The following is a 16079-nucleotide window of genomic DNA, read 5'->3' on the forward strand; positions in this document are numbered from 1 at the left end:
GCCTTAGTTTGGCTGCAACGTAGGTCCAACGTTGCTAGTTTGGCCCCAGAAATGCAATGGCATTTCCATTGGAGTTTCAAACTTTGACACTATGTTCGATATCCAAACAACTTTGGCATCTTTTATTTGTAAATTGAGTGTAAGGGAGAACACGTATTTATTTATAGGCATTATCTAAGATTTGAAAAATCGAAACGATCTTGTATTTTTGTTTTTTGTGTGCCATTCACAATAGATCAGAGCTTTTTCTCCTCTCCCATTTTTGCTTATCAATGTGAAATATCTTTTTTAGCAGACGATAAATCCAGTCAAAGTAAATGATTTTCTTAGCGAACGATAAATACCTTTTGCTGGCTGCCGATTAATATAAAACGAAAATAATTAGTTGCATTAGCAAACCATAAATATCCTGTAACTATGTTATTTTGGCATTCAAGTTTTTGAAATTAAAAGTAGTTTTTTTAATTTGAGAACTGCTTAGTAAAAAATAGTATTCAACGTAATTAACTCAAAGGTAAGCAGGCAAACGGCTCGTACCGCAGTACAGTAGCAGAAAAGGGGATAAAAATAATAATTTTAAAAGAAACTCCATTGCATTTCTGGGTTCAAATTATCAACTTTGAACCACCGTTGCAGCCGAACTAGAGCCTATGCAGTCAAACCGCTTCAACTGGGCTCATACCTATTGGGAATTGACCTATATCTAAAATTTTGTCCAAATCTGAGAACCTCAAGGTCGTGCCGTTTGGTAGTGAGCCCATTTCATACAATTCAATAAATTTCCTTGACAGTTAGTTTCAAGTTTCTCCTCCTTCACTCCAGATAACTTTTTCAACAGTATTCTTCTGTTTAGAGGCTAATCGATCGTGTAATAAACAAATTGAACGAATGAATAGAGATTTTGACTATTACTAATGAGAAATACTTAAAAAGGAAACCAAATTAAAACAAAAGAAAGCAAAATAAGGTAAATAAGTAAACAAAACAGGAAAAATAAATTTAAATGATAAGGCTATGAGGTTTGAAAAAGTAGACTTTCTTTTACGAACAAAAATCTTGTACCGTTTTTGAGTTTGCTTGATTTAAAAGAGCTAGCCATATAAAAAGAAAAAAAAAATCTCAAAGATTAATTTCAACGTAAGACTCTGAAATCTTTCATTTTGAAGATATAGAAGTATAAGAACAAATTTCATTCAACACATAATAATTTTATATAATGCAATAGACTTTAATGAACATTTCATGAGTTTAACTCCCGATTACTTTTCGCTCATGGCAACCCCCCCCCCCCCCCCCAAAAAAAAAAAATATTGAAATTAGAAATTGCTCCTTCTGTCACAAATTAGTTGCTAGATTTGACCGTAAATTGTGTTCCTAACTAGTTGCTACATTTAGCTATTGCTAAACATTGAAACTTATGATTTTTTTTGAAGATAATTATTAGGTTTCTATGCTACTATAACGAACATCATTTTATTTCCAAAGCATTCCCTCCTTAAATCAGTACCAATGAAGCAAATGGAAATCAATAACGTCTTAATGCGCAACATTTAGCGTTAAAAAGCTTTACCAACGAGTTTCAAACATCCAGGGTTCGCACACTTTTAAGTCACGCCTCGGTTTCTAAGGTCTTCTACTAGTAATCGCATAAAACTAATTTTAAAGCTAATGAGTCGTTAATTCCTTGGAAAGCAAACTTATATTTCTGGTATACTGGTATTAAGCCCTTACAAAATGAGGCGGGGCTAAGCTGTATCTCGAATTTGGATCATTGAAACTAATTTGGTGCGGATTTAAGAAGGAGAAAATTCTGACGAAAGGTTCTTTTCTGATAGTTCAACACGAGAGTGTTGTATTAATTAGACGCTGGTCTCTTACATTCAAAGACGTAGATTCGAATCCGACTCCAGTCGGTGGATTTTCCAGATGCAGAAAATCGACATGTCGTATAATTAAGCGCCATGCAAAAGATTTCTGGAGGGCTTGGCTTGGAGTGCTCCCGGCAAAATTAACTTCCAAGTGTGATTTTGCATCAAAGAGAGTCCACGTGTGTTCACTTAGTGGGAAATCTGGACGTCAAAATTGTCGTGCTAATGGCATCCGCAGGTAGTGGTGCCACATGAAAGAACGGATGCTATGTCGGGGATTGTACTAGGTCTACAAAAGATCATGCCTTTAAGCACCCTAAAATCACTAAAAATGTCCAAACAAAATCTCAAAATCATCAGAATCAGTAATAGATGCAAAAGTATTCAGATGTAGCAGATAAATTTGGGACGGAGAGAGTAAAAAAAAGCTGAGAAATTCCATTAATTGCTATAATCTACCATCGCCATTGAATTCGCAATACATTCTCCGAAGAAAGTTTTCAGTTTCCTTTTCAAGTTTGATTTTCATACTAATTCCCCTTTAACCTACTTGTCTGAAACGAAGTAAAAGTGCCGCATTCATTGTGAGCTAATCGGATGATCACAAAAATGCCTTAATGGACCGCATAAATGGCGTTCCCTTTCCCTTCCTCAGCAGCAATTAATCCCAGATACAAATTTCAGATCGGTTGAGGTCACTGCCAATGCCTGCGCGATATTGGAACACTTGCATTAATCACCATTGGATGCCCGTTTCCCGCTTGGTCATTGCCGAGCTAATGTTCCATTTCGCTGTTAGTTTCGTTTTGCGGTTCATCCTTGCCTTGTAGCATAACCTTATTCTAGCAAAAACCTCGTTGAGATGGAATAGAAGGAAAGAAAGTGTTCGTTGCCATAAAAATTTGAATAAAGAGCATCAGAGTTTGCCGAACGAGTCTAGTTAGTAATACCATGGCTTCACTCGATGCTCGTCTTATCAGGCTCAGTCATTACTGAAAAGATCAAAGGCGCCGACTTGCCCGTAAGAAAGCGCTGTAGTATAACCGGGAAAAATCATTTGTTTATAATAGTTAATGTATTATTTCTGCTGTAAAAAGTGATGCTTTTTCAATCTTTAACGTAAAATTTCATTGATATGGTTAACCTATGTGTAGCACAGGGTGAATTGATGCTGGAACTGCGTACCATGTCTGTTTGTCAAGGAAAATAAATTCCCTTTTCAGTAAAGCTGGTCCCAACTCAGGATTCAACTATTTCTCATTGGTGCTCACTTCTGGTAAAATGCATCCCTGAAGCACAGGGGACTCCAAAGTATTGTGGGGCTCGGACCTCACTTTTACTAAGTCGGGCCTAGGGATTACGTATAAATTTTTTGAGACATTTAATGTGAGTTGATATCGAGAAGAGTTCAAATATTACTCTTCTTCTAAATTAAAAAAAAATGTGTAAGAAGGAAACCTTGCTGTTTATAAATTATATGGTATTTTACTGCATATTTAAAGAAGATATTTAATGGCGCAATCGTCAATATTTCGACAATAATCGTTTCATTCTCACAATATCGGTAAGACTGCAATACATATTTTCTCTTTTGATATTATTTCGTTATAGGTACGTCGCTTGGCTTGGTGAGTTTTCTCTCTACCTTGGAGAAAACTGAAAAATTGCACCTACATCATCGTCGGCGAAAGTTGAAAAATAAAACTTACATCATTGTACGCTTGCTTCTTTTTCTAATTTTACAATATTTACACACTTTCAATTTTTGTTTGCGACTCGGTTAACTTATTCAGCTGATTATTAAAATTGATTTAGCAAAATACTTTAACAAGATTTCTCATATTATTTTAATAAATAGTTTTTTATTTGGCGATTTATTTTACTTTGTTTTGATTGAAAATCCACGAAAAAGACAAAATAACATACTGTTTCGACAAATAAATAAATTAGATCATCGAAAGCATTTGAAGTTTTATTACATATAGTTTTATTACCTATATATTTATTAAAAGTTTCAATAGTCTTCCCCAGTAAATGAAACTACCCAGGAAACGACATTAAAAGTTTCAGTAAAATATAAAAAAATCCGCTAAAAAAACTATATTTGACAACAATAAAACCAAATACGGGGACAACAAATAAAAGGAAAAATAATCGCCAAGATTTGAAATGCATCGTGACGCACAAATATGTATTTCTTTGGCGTCACAAAATTTGACAGCATTAAATTTATTGCCATTTAATATTCACATTAAAATCATCGGGGAATTATCTCCTCGTGGTACATGTGAAATTAGAAAACACTTTTCTATTGCTAAAATTGCTGCCGTCAATGTTTGTTCTTCTGATACTTCGATGGAACTTTTATTGTTTTTTAACTAATTGATATATTTATTTGGAGAATTATTTTACACTTTAATTGATCTTTGGGTGGTACACAGTAACGTGGTTGCTTCCTAATACTGTTTAGTTTTGATTTGGCGGATTACTAAATAGCTTAATTTAAAATTTTCCGATAGATTTTTTTTTGAGCAATCACGATTGCTTATTGTTCTCATTTGACCGTCTTTGATGTTCCGTGCCTTTTTCAACCACCACCGCCACCTGCAGGCATGGCTCCGTCCTCCGGTAGCCGCTCCTAGTCGGTGGCGTTCATGTCCTAGACACACGCACGCTCATACACATACGCACTCACACACATACTCACATGCCAACGTGTATACACACAGGTCTACGCACACACAAAAGCCTACACATACATAACTAATACACATGTCTCCGTTCAACAGGAGGGTAGACTTGGAGGGACAAGAGCCGTGTCTAGAAACAAGTGAGTAGAGTAGTAATCAATGAGTAGCGTCCTGTCGCAACTCGTGATTGCGAAAAACATAATTTGAATTCAAAATTTAAGAATTCAAATTAATTTTTTTAATTTTTTTTCATTTTAATGTCACTTTTTATGCTAACTAATGGCTTTTTTCAAATTTGATCTTTAGCAAATAATTTAAAAGTTTGTGGAACTTTTCTTGTGGCATAATTTATTTATGTGGCGAAATTTCTCCCCTTTAAATTTCCTCACAATGCTTAAGCATTTGCATACAGTTTACCTTTTCAACAGGTTTGTTTTTATTTTTTTACTTGCTACAAGCTGCCATCTTTTTCTTTTTGAAATTTTTACAAGCATGTTTTTCCTGGTGAATTCATTATTGTTTCAATGTACTTTTAAATGATTTAAATTTCTTGTTCTTTAACATACAATGCACTCCTAAATGATATAAATTGTAATGTATAATGATCGATACTAACGATCAGTTTCATGATAAAAATTTTATTTGATATGTTTTCTACATAATTTTCTTTAAAATAATTGTATTTCTATGCATTTTTTTTATGCATTTTATTAGTTCGTAGTGTGAAAAAAAATAAAGATATCAAATTGAGCTATTCACCATTTTCAGAATATGTCTTTAAAAAATAACTAATTTTGAATTAAACTTTAAAGTAAGAAAAAACTTACTAAAAGCTTTTTGACTGTTTCTATAAATATATTTATCAACTTGCAAAAATATCCGGCGTTGCCTAGGTCAGTAATAATTATGAGAAACAATCGCTACTTTCATTTGTATTCTGTTTCAACTGATAAATATATTCATCAATTGTGCTTGATAAAGCATATGTAATTAACTTTTACATAATAAAACTTAAAAAATATTTTTCCTTGATACAAATTATTGAGCATAGTTCCTATGTTTAATGGACAGTATGGTTTCGTCTATAAGATGTAATGTTTAATTTTATAATATTACGCATAATTTCCTTTCAGAACCAAATTTCCAATATTTGTTTTTTATTAATTGGAAGCAAAAATTACGCCCCCTCCACCCCTCAAAAAAAAAAAAAAAAAAAAACAGTATTTCCATAACATTTTATTCACATACGCTTTCAAACAGAAAACTTCTTTTAAGGCTCGTTTGAAATTGTTATTTAATGTATAAATTGCAATAAATGCTTACTCCTATCTATATTTACTGAAGGTTTGCAGTTACATTACTCAAATAATTTTGAAAATGCTTCATTGCGAAAAGTTGGAATAGTTTATCAGAAATTTTTTTTTTCATACACAGAGTACATTGATTTAACTAGATAAAGATCTTCCCCAGCTTATATTCATGTGATTTTGTTTAATAATTTTTTAAATATTTTTTCACTTTTTACCTAAAATATCTTTTCAAACACTTTTCTTCGGGAAGAAAAAATCCGCTTTTAATTTACTCAAATACTTTTGAACTCAATTTCGAATACCTATTATCTTAAAAAATATACTGATCTGATGTTTATATAGTTAAAAATACCACAAAATCCAGCAAATGTCACTGGAGTCTGTCAGGGTTTTTTGTTTGATTGATTGATTGATTTCATACTACAACTTTTATTGAAATGACTGAGCCTGATAAGACGCGTATCACGAGAAGCCTTTGTAATACATACACTCAGGAAATTCAGATTTAGTTTTAAAACCAGAAACTCTCCGGTGAGAGGTCACGAGGGGTCACTGTGACCTTCCAAAAGTTTCCTTATTCGTCAAATTTTGTCTGATGATTCGGCAAAATTTAGGATTCTATCCGACGAAATAATCATCATTCGGTGAAATTCCATTTGGCAAATTGAGAATTACTTGAGGTACTAGATCTAGTATCGGGAATTGCTACTTCTTAGCACGTCGACATTCGATGCGGGAAAGATAGTTGTACAGACTACTGCAGTCGATAACATTCGCGCCAAAAGTATATTTGACTCCGCGAATCTTGTCAAAGATCGCCATTGTTGCGACGCTAATACTAGATTTGGCATCTCAGTTAAGGATCAAGTTTGTAGAAATATCACTTAGTAATCAACAATTTATGAGATCAATTCTGTTTCAATGCACACGATTAAAATTGAAATTTTTACCCCTTATCATTTCAAAAGAAGTACTATATCAAAAACTTCCAAATGCAGAAAGTCTTTGCAAGAAAAACACTCCAACAAAATGTTTAGAGGATAAGGAATATGTAAGGACTGATTAGAGAATGAATTATTAAAAACGTATTGTTTTGCGCAGTACGTATTAATATATGTAATATATAAAACAGCACATAAAAGCAAACTAACACAAAAACTGCAAATTTCAATGTAATGTTGAAAATATTGCACTTGACAATTAAAAAAATCGTCCGGTACGTTAGGAAAATTGACTAAAAACGTTTCCCCGATCGACTTGTTGGCTACTCGTGTTGCATTAATTTGAAGGCGACGGAGGCTACTAGGCTGTACTTTCCGCTCAATCCTCGCTGGTCTGTAGCATTCAACATTTCGTCGCCTCAAAACAACAGTAGGATATTTTATTATTGTTTTTAGGTTTAGTGCTTTACTGTTGCTCTGAGGCGACGATTTTAACAAATCGTTTCCGTGAAAGATAAAATGGAAGCCCATCTTACTTAGACAACATTTCTGCCGGAGCTGCCTTCTTTTTTTTCACTCAATATAATTAATCAGAATAATTTCATGCATGTGATTCATTTATGTTCTAAGTTCATCTCAAATAACATTATTATTTTTTTGCATTCACTTGTAAAATTAGGGTTGATAGTTGATTTTAGGCAGTCCATATATATAAATCTTGTCACACTTTTTTCAACATGTTTAACCCTTTTCGAACCTTTGCCATAAAGTGACACATTTCATCTTATCCACTCCCTTTCTCTTGTAACGCGTCACCCAATATTACTTAAACACTGTTCTAAAAATGAGTTTTTTTACTGAAATGGTGAATGGAACATGTCCATTTCTTGGATACCCCCTCCCTCTCATCACAAACGGTGGCAACATCATGACCTCCTCCACTACCCTTTAAAGCATGACAACATATGAGGCAGTGAGAAGCAAAGGGATGTAAGTAGATATTTCCAAGTTTTGAGTAAAACGCGTTTAAAGATAAGGTCCTAGGTAAGCTTTCATTGAAAAGTTTTCTAAATCATGCTTTATAACAGCACCTACCAGGGCTACTAGTACTATATCTTGCCCCGAGACAAAGGAGAGGTTCACCTACCATTTGTACTGGTTATCTTCAAATTTTTAATTTTGCCACTTACATCCCTTTGCTTCTCACTACCTCATATGTAAACGCATTTTTATAGATGAATATCTGTAGATGACATACTTCGTTTATTTAAACCGGTGATGCACGAAATTTTGTTATCCAAGGGTCATACCTTATATTCAGACTAGCATTCCCGTACCCGGCATTGCTCGGGCAATGGAATTAGCAGGGGTTAACAGTGCTTGGTGCACCTAGTTTCGAAAATCCCCTATAATAATTACTTATTACCTATAACTTTTTCTAATTTGGGGAGGATCTCGGGGCCCCTGGACTCCTTACATGTATGCCTTTGTCCTTAACCGATCTTTAACTGTTATTAACGATCCTTTTAAAGAATTGATTATCTTTGCAAACACAGGCCATCCACATTTTATTGATGTACCTATGTTTAAGCAAGAACTTCTTTGGATACAACATTTTTAGTTTTTTTTTTTCTGGTGCTAAAATTATTAAGCTGCTTGATGAACTGACTTTGGAGCAAGCTACATAACATTGGCCGTGTGAAAAAAAGTCTTCTCTTAAATCGGTCCCAGCTACTTTTAATGTCTGTCCTTGTGACTTATTAATGGTTATTGCAAAGCAAACTTTAATATTAAACTGCACTCTTCTAAATTCAAAAGGATAGTCCGCCTGTGATGATGTTCTTAAAAACTTCGTTTCTAGTTTTAAAAAATGAAAGCAATAGACAGAAACATTATGATTTGACTTGAGAAAAGCCTCGAAGAACCACGTGAGAAACAAAAACAATATCAAATTTATAGTTCGCTATCGACCAAAAGTTGAGATGAAGTACTGAATAATGATTTGAATGGAGGAAAGCCTTCGAAAATAAGGGATTTGAATTCAATGACAGGTTTTTAATTTCGCAGAAATTAAGGGGTTTTAATTAATTTCTCCCGAACTAATTGAGATTTCGAAAAATCCTTTCTTAGTGGTTACTTTTGTAATCATGCGGACATGCCTGCCAAATTTCAAGTCTGAAGCTTCAGCGGTTTCGGCTGTGCGTTGATATATATATATATATATATATATATATATATATATATATATTTTATCTCAGGACATTGATTTTTATATATTAAGATAAGTCTGGATGGCCAGAACAGAACAAGTATCAAAATTTTAAAATGAGTAAAAGTTTTATAACATGGGAAAAACGTGAAAAAGGGAAGAAAACTACAAAACAAGAAGTGTTGTTATTACTTTAAGTATCTTACTACTATTATATCTTACTACTATTATATATGCGAAAGTTTGTCTGGATGTATGGATGTTTGTTACTCTTTCACGCAAAAACTACTGAATGGATTTTGATGAAACTTTACAATAATATAGCTTATGCATCAGAATAACACATAGGGTAGTTTTCGTCCCGTTATGGGGGCAAAACCCCTTAGGGGGGCAATAAAACACAATTTTCGTTTAAATTCTCTAATATGCGGATGAAAAAAATGCTTGCACACATTAACATTATATGTCCATCGAAAGCTCTAATTTTTCTGCTGAAGATGGCGCCGGTTCGAAATTTCTAAGTAGAATAAAAAACGAGTTATGAGCTTTTTAGTTCCATGTTCGAAGGCTTTCCTTAACTCAATACAATATTTAGTGTATCATCTCAACTCCCTGTCGATAACGACTATTATTGTATTGTTGACTATCTTTGCTTTTCGTGACTGTTCAATACAAGGCTTTTCTCAAGTCAAAACTTGAAGTAAGATTTTTGCACAAGATTGGCAAATAATACATGTATTTGGCTGATTATTTTCCATTTTAATGCAACTTTGAGGCAATTAATGGGTTTTTTTTTATTTATTTGTTTTGTCTGGGCATTTAATCGATCAGCTGGAATCTTGCCAAACTTTTTTTTTGTGGAATCGGTTTTTGTGTAACCAAATATCGCTATTTCTTTAATATTTCTTTCTTTAAATTTGTTAACACGTAAAATAATTCGCCAACTAAACGAAGCAAATCCATAAACAGCGCAAAAACTTCCATTACTTTGTCTTTGCACACAATTTCAAACAACTGCCAAATTTTTACTGTTTATTGGAAACATTTCGGGTAGCATCATTTTATAATCACCAGAAGTATCTCTGTATTTGGCGACTCTTATCTCTTCGTTGAAAATTTGTAACACACAGTTTTACAAAGTAGAGAGGAAGAGTCTCATTAAGGTATCCCAAAACGATTAATGCAAATTTAATAACATTTTAAATCGCAGTAAGGGATTACGGGCAGCTACACTTCTTAAAAGTTTGTACTTCAATAGCAATATAGAAAAGGTTTTGGACTATGTTAAAAAAAAAAAAAAAAAAAAAAAAAAATAAACAAGTGAAGTTTAATTTTATATTTTGGAAATTCCTCAAATTTGTATATGCGTAAATATCGTTTTTTCGTTTCTAAAAGAGTACTATTTTGTTCTTCATACTTATTGCCATTTTACTTTTATGGGTAAGGAAGAAGCTCTATTTTTAATCACGTCAAAGCGGTGTGTTTTGAGTTATTTCAGTTACAGCAGAGAATGAATAAAAGTAGCGATATTGTTTCTCATAATTATTACAGACCCAGGCAACGCCCGGTATTTTTGCTACGTACAATTATCTGGTGGTAACCAAATAAAGTTATGAAATTGAGTCTGCCCCTACCCCCAGTTACCGTCGAAGAAATATTTATTTTTCGCCAGAAACGGCCAAATACAATCAAAACATATTCTTTACTAGCCGCCTGCGGCGACCAGCTGGTTCGCCTTCTTACGCCATTCGTATTTCTGTGCAAGCAGCCACCTACAGCGGCTGTTTGGCTAACTTGTCATTTACCTTTTTACTTCAAGTTTGCCGCCTTCGGCGGCTGTTTAAATAAATTTGGCTGCAGTGTTAATCAATCCATCTCTATTTTTTTTATGTGTGCCATTCACATTTTTACGCCAAGATTGCCGCCTTCGGCGGCTATCTACCTTTACGATCTATCTCTAAATTTTCTTATCCACCTCTATTTATTTTAACCTCCCCGCCCATTTCCTAATAAAAACAAAGATCACTCAAAAAACCGCTTTTTTATTTAAGTAGAGCAGAAAAAAAAAAAAAGCTCAAATTCCCCGTAGTATGCAAAAAGTAGCGTTTGACAAAGATAAAAAAAATCTTGCTGTTTTTATTGAGCTAAATTCTGCTAAATTCGCACAACTATGAAATGTAACGTAATATAGAGAGATACAGCAACAGGAGCAGCTTGGGGGAGGGGGGGGATGGAAAAAGAAATAAATGGAAATAAATGCAATCCCTAAATAAAACAAAAAAAGGAAAGAAAAAAAGCAAGTGCTGCCGGAGAAACACAACACGTGGTCAGCACGTCATGAAATGTAGAAGTAAGCTATATAATTTTAAAAAATAACATTGCTTGCGATTAAGATTCCATCATAAATATCGAATCGAAATCCAAGTAGTGACGTCATAGGCATAAAAGAATAAAGAACGCTTTTTTCGACCGATGCATGAAAAGACAAATGTGTTCAGCATTAAAAAAATTGTAAAAAAATAACTATTGCGTATTTTTAAGAACTTTTTTTTTCTGAAGAGAGCGAAATGTTTTTACTATTACCAACTTAAATTTTAGAAATGAGGCTTAGATTCTTCTCGCAGGATGATATTAGAAAAAATAAAATCCAGGAATAAATGAAAATTAAAGGTTTTTTCAAAAATTCATAAAAAATACAAAGATTGATCGATCTTCAAAATTTTTTTATTCATCATATTTAAAATTAAATTTTCTACACTATAGTACAAAAAATATTTGTGTGGTGCGGTTGGTTCGGGGTCTGTGAGGTAAAAAGTACTAAAAAGTGCAAAAAAGCACATAAAATATTAAATAATTTTTTTTCTAATCAAAATATCAAAAATCGAAGCCCGAGGTGCACGTCTTCGGCAAAAACTGTACCTGTATACCAAATTTCATCTTTCTAGGCCTTACCGTTTTCCCGGGAAGCGCGCCACACACACACACACACACAAACATCTTATTTTATTTTATGTATAGATAGCATTTTCTGTTCGGAATTAAAAATCATATCTTATGAATATAGATTAACCAAGCATTTAACGCAGTTTCATAAACTAGACAAGTATCTGCCGAATGTATGATACTGTGGTCCTTTGGCGATAAATAATGGATTAGGATTTATTATTTTACATTTTAACGTTGCTTTTAATTACAAGAAATATAAAATGAAACTAAACAAAATGACATTTTTAAAACTCATTTGATAGGCAGAGTTATGATAACGTGTTCGGAACGAGTGTTCAAAAATTTTGGCGCTACAGCCATTATAAAAGTTACATTAAAATGTAAAAATTCCGTCAAATTAATTTTGGTAAAAAGACCATTAAGTACTATGAGGTATTGAAGTTAAAATTAATCCGCCAAATTACTGAAACAACGCTCTTAAATAACATTAAAACTAATAGTAAAACGTAAATTAATCCGCCAAATCCATTTTTTATCTGCAGTCTTACCAGGCGACTACTTTAATGCAGTGGCAAATTATTTAAAACTTTTATGAAACTTTTAATTTTCTTTTTTCTTTTTTTGTGTGGGTATTTAAGAATTAATGATGCTAATTAGGATTTTGGGGAATTAATGCCCCTATTATAATGGCGACAATGGTGAATATTGTTCTTTCTTTCTTTTATTTTGTTTTTGTTTTTTATTTGTTTTTTTATCCTATGAGACCTGGACTGATGAAGATTTTTGGAAATAATCATAACTGAGATCATCAGAGGGAAATGTTATTTGAAAACACTGATAGAGACCATTCTAATAGAGACTTTTGGGAATTTTTCTCTTTGCGGAATGAGAAGTTTTTCGTGCTATTATCCTCATTTAAATGGGAACTTAAAAAAAAAAACTGTTGTGCTTACTCTGATTTTAATGGTATTTTTACTCTGAACTTTTTCGTATTGTAATCAGGACCGTTTACGTTATTTAGAAACAGTTGATTTTCTTCTGGTGGGGATTTTAAAGGTTTGATGTTCTGACTCTAAGCGGACATTATTAGAATCAGAATTTGTAGTGATTGTTGACCTCATTTTGGGACGATTTCTACGGTAAGAAGTTATACATTATACAATAACTTAGATTGCCGGGGTAGCGCTGGATATTATGTATTTGACGGAGATCAGGATTATAAGGGAACTGTTTTACTTTATTTAAGAATAGCTGATCTCACTCGAATTGGATTTTTTGGGAATTACCCAAACTGACTTCTTTACATCTCCTGAACGTTTTCGTGATTTATTTTTTGTGATTTTTGGGTGTCTTTTCAGTTTTGCCGACATTTCATTTACTCCCCTTCCCCCTAATTTTCAGTTTTAATCATACCTTTTGATACATTTAAGGGGGCAGGCAATTTGAAATGTCGGCGAAACTAGAGACAAACATTTTTTTGGTAACTATTTGACCTCTGCCTGTAATGACCATTAACTTGAATCAATTGTAAAAAACTACATCAAAGTGAGCGAAGCCGCGGGTAAAAGCTAGTTATTTTATAAATTTGAAGTTCGCACTTTTTTTTTCAGAAACCATTTCGGGAATATTTCTCTCTAAATTGCAAAATTTTGAATAATAATCGTGGTTTTTCTGTACGTAAGAAGAAAACGGTGAGCCGCATATAGGCCACGTATAGTCCGCGGGTCACATATAGTTCACGGACCTTCAGTTGTGCACCACTGATCTAAACTGTTGATTTGCCTTTTCACATTGGCGCACCTCTTAACAAATACAGTGCAATCCCGTTGCAACGAATGCCAGTGCAACAAAATATCAGTTTCATTGAAATAAATTTTCTGTCCCGATTTAATTTCCATTATATTGATTGAATTCCATTACTACGAACAAAATTTGAGGTCTCTTAAAGTTCATTGCGACGGAATTAAAGTGTAGTCGAATCAGAAGCATATTTTCATTGCGTATATATATCGTCGCCTCAGAGCAACAGTAAAATATATTAGTGCAATTTCTGGGATTAGATATCTGAGTGTTGCTCTGAGGCGACGATATATATATATATATATATATATATATATATATATATATATATATATATATATATATATATAGAGAGAGAGAGAGAGAGAGAGAGAGAGAGAGAGAGATCTTAGGATGCAGAAATTTTTTTTTTTTTTTGGCTTCAAGACGAAATATTTCTTTTGAGTTTATAGGAAAACTAGGGATACCCGCACTGCTTTGCCCATAATAGAAAAATTAAAAGGTCTTTTGGTTGGCCTGTATATTTACAAATAATGTATGGTGAATTTTCTCGCCAATTGGCTTGTGCCCATGTTACGGTTCCACGTTATGATAATTTCTTAATTTACTCGTCCATCTTATGATAATTTTGTTCTTAAAATTGGAATAGGAAAAGAACCACATCAAATATTCGAAAAATCGCTTCGAGGTGCACATCCTCATGCTACAAACTAACTTTGTACCAAATTTCATGAAAATCGGCCGAACGGTCTAGGCGCTATGCGCGTCACAGAGATCCAGACATCCTACAGACATCCTCCGGACATCCAGACAGACTTTCAGCTTTATTATTAGTAAAGATGAAGAGTAACACGGTTTTTGAAAGATTCTTGCTCTAAAAGAACTATTTTGGCACTCTGGATTTGTCAGACTCTGTACATAAATACAATTGATATATGGTTAAAAGTATTCCTATAAACGAAAAAAGTCAAATGTAAGAATAGTCGCGATAATACCGCCTTAACAGCAATTGGTTGTCTCAAATGTGTAACTTGTTATTGATTAATTTTTGACCTATGAGCTCAAAGACAGTTTCGTTTTAATCTATCACGTCAAGTTTTTATGCTGCGTAGCGATCAAATTGACAAATTTGCAAAACGTAAGTCATTAAAAAAATATAGGACCCAAAAAAATATTTTAAGGCAAGCAAAAGTTGATGCGTTGACATGGAAAAGGGAGTAAGTAAAAAAAAATAGCGGTTTCTTCTGGCTTATTTCATACAAACTGCAAATATTTCTGAATAACGGTTAAACTCTTGTCTGCATAAAATTTTTATAAATTTCAAAATTGGGATTTTTCTATAATTTCAAAGAAGTATGCAAGAAAAACTCGTTTTTCAGACGAGATTCAAAAAGATTTCGAAGAATCAAGCGACAAAAGTAAACGTGGAAAGACAGAAGAACGTCAAAAAAAAATCAGCAGGAGCTGATGTTTGCTGGAGATGCTGGGAGTTCTTTCAAAAGCTTCAAAATTAAAAAGTCTGTTTTATGTTCGAAAATAAAAAATAATAAAAAAAACTAACCATTCGAGGGAGCACGAGCAATTAATTGTCTTTGATGAAGAACAATATATAATGCAAAAGAACATGCCCTTTTCGAAGGTTTTTGCATCAATAACCCCTTTACTATTTTTTTTTTTTTACTAAGAAGGTATTGTAACATCAAAACACTTGTCTGCAATTCTCATAACCCTTTGTGCAGGATTAGCATTAGTTCTTTAATGATTGTAATCTAATGATTGATTAAGCACATATTCAAATTCACGTTTTGCACAGAATGCTAAGTTTTTTTAACCTCAAATATTCTTTGAAAATAAGTACTAATTACATTCCTTTAAAGGAAGAAATAGATCGTATGAAATCAGCTTACTTATACCTTTTTCGTTCCAACGAAACATCAATGGCAAGCAGCCAACTGTTACATAAATTGCAGAGCGGGAGAAAATAAAAACTACGAACAAACTTCATTTTAAACTGAAAATTTTTAGCTTTCGAATGATCTAATCTTTAAAAATGTGAATTAAATATTTCTCTCCTATGTTATCAAATTTATGTGAAAAATGAGCTTAAAACTGGAAAAAGAAAAGAACAAAAACGAATTTTCGAAAACACGCTTCGAAGTTCTCATCCCCATGCTGCAAACTAATTTTGTGCCAAATTTCATAAAAATCATTCGAAAAATCTTGTCCGTACGTGCGTAACAGATAGACAAACTTCCATTCAGATCGTCTAAAAAACTTTCTGCTTTATTATTAGTACTAGCTGTACCCGCATTGCT

Source organism: Uloborus diversus, chromosome 4 (assembly GCF_026930045.1).
Source record: "Uloborus diversus isolate 005 chromosome 4, Udiv.v.3.1, whole genome shotgun sequence".
Classification (NCBI taxonomy): domain Eukaryota; kingdom Metazoa; phylum Arthropoda; class Arachnida; order Araneae; family Uloboridae; genus Uloborus; species Uloborus diversus.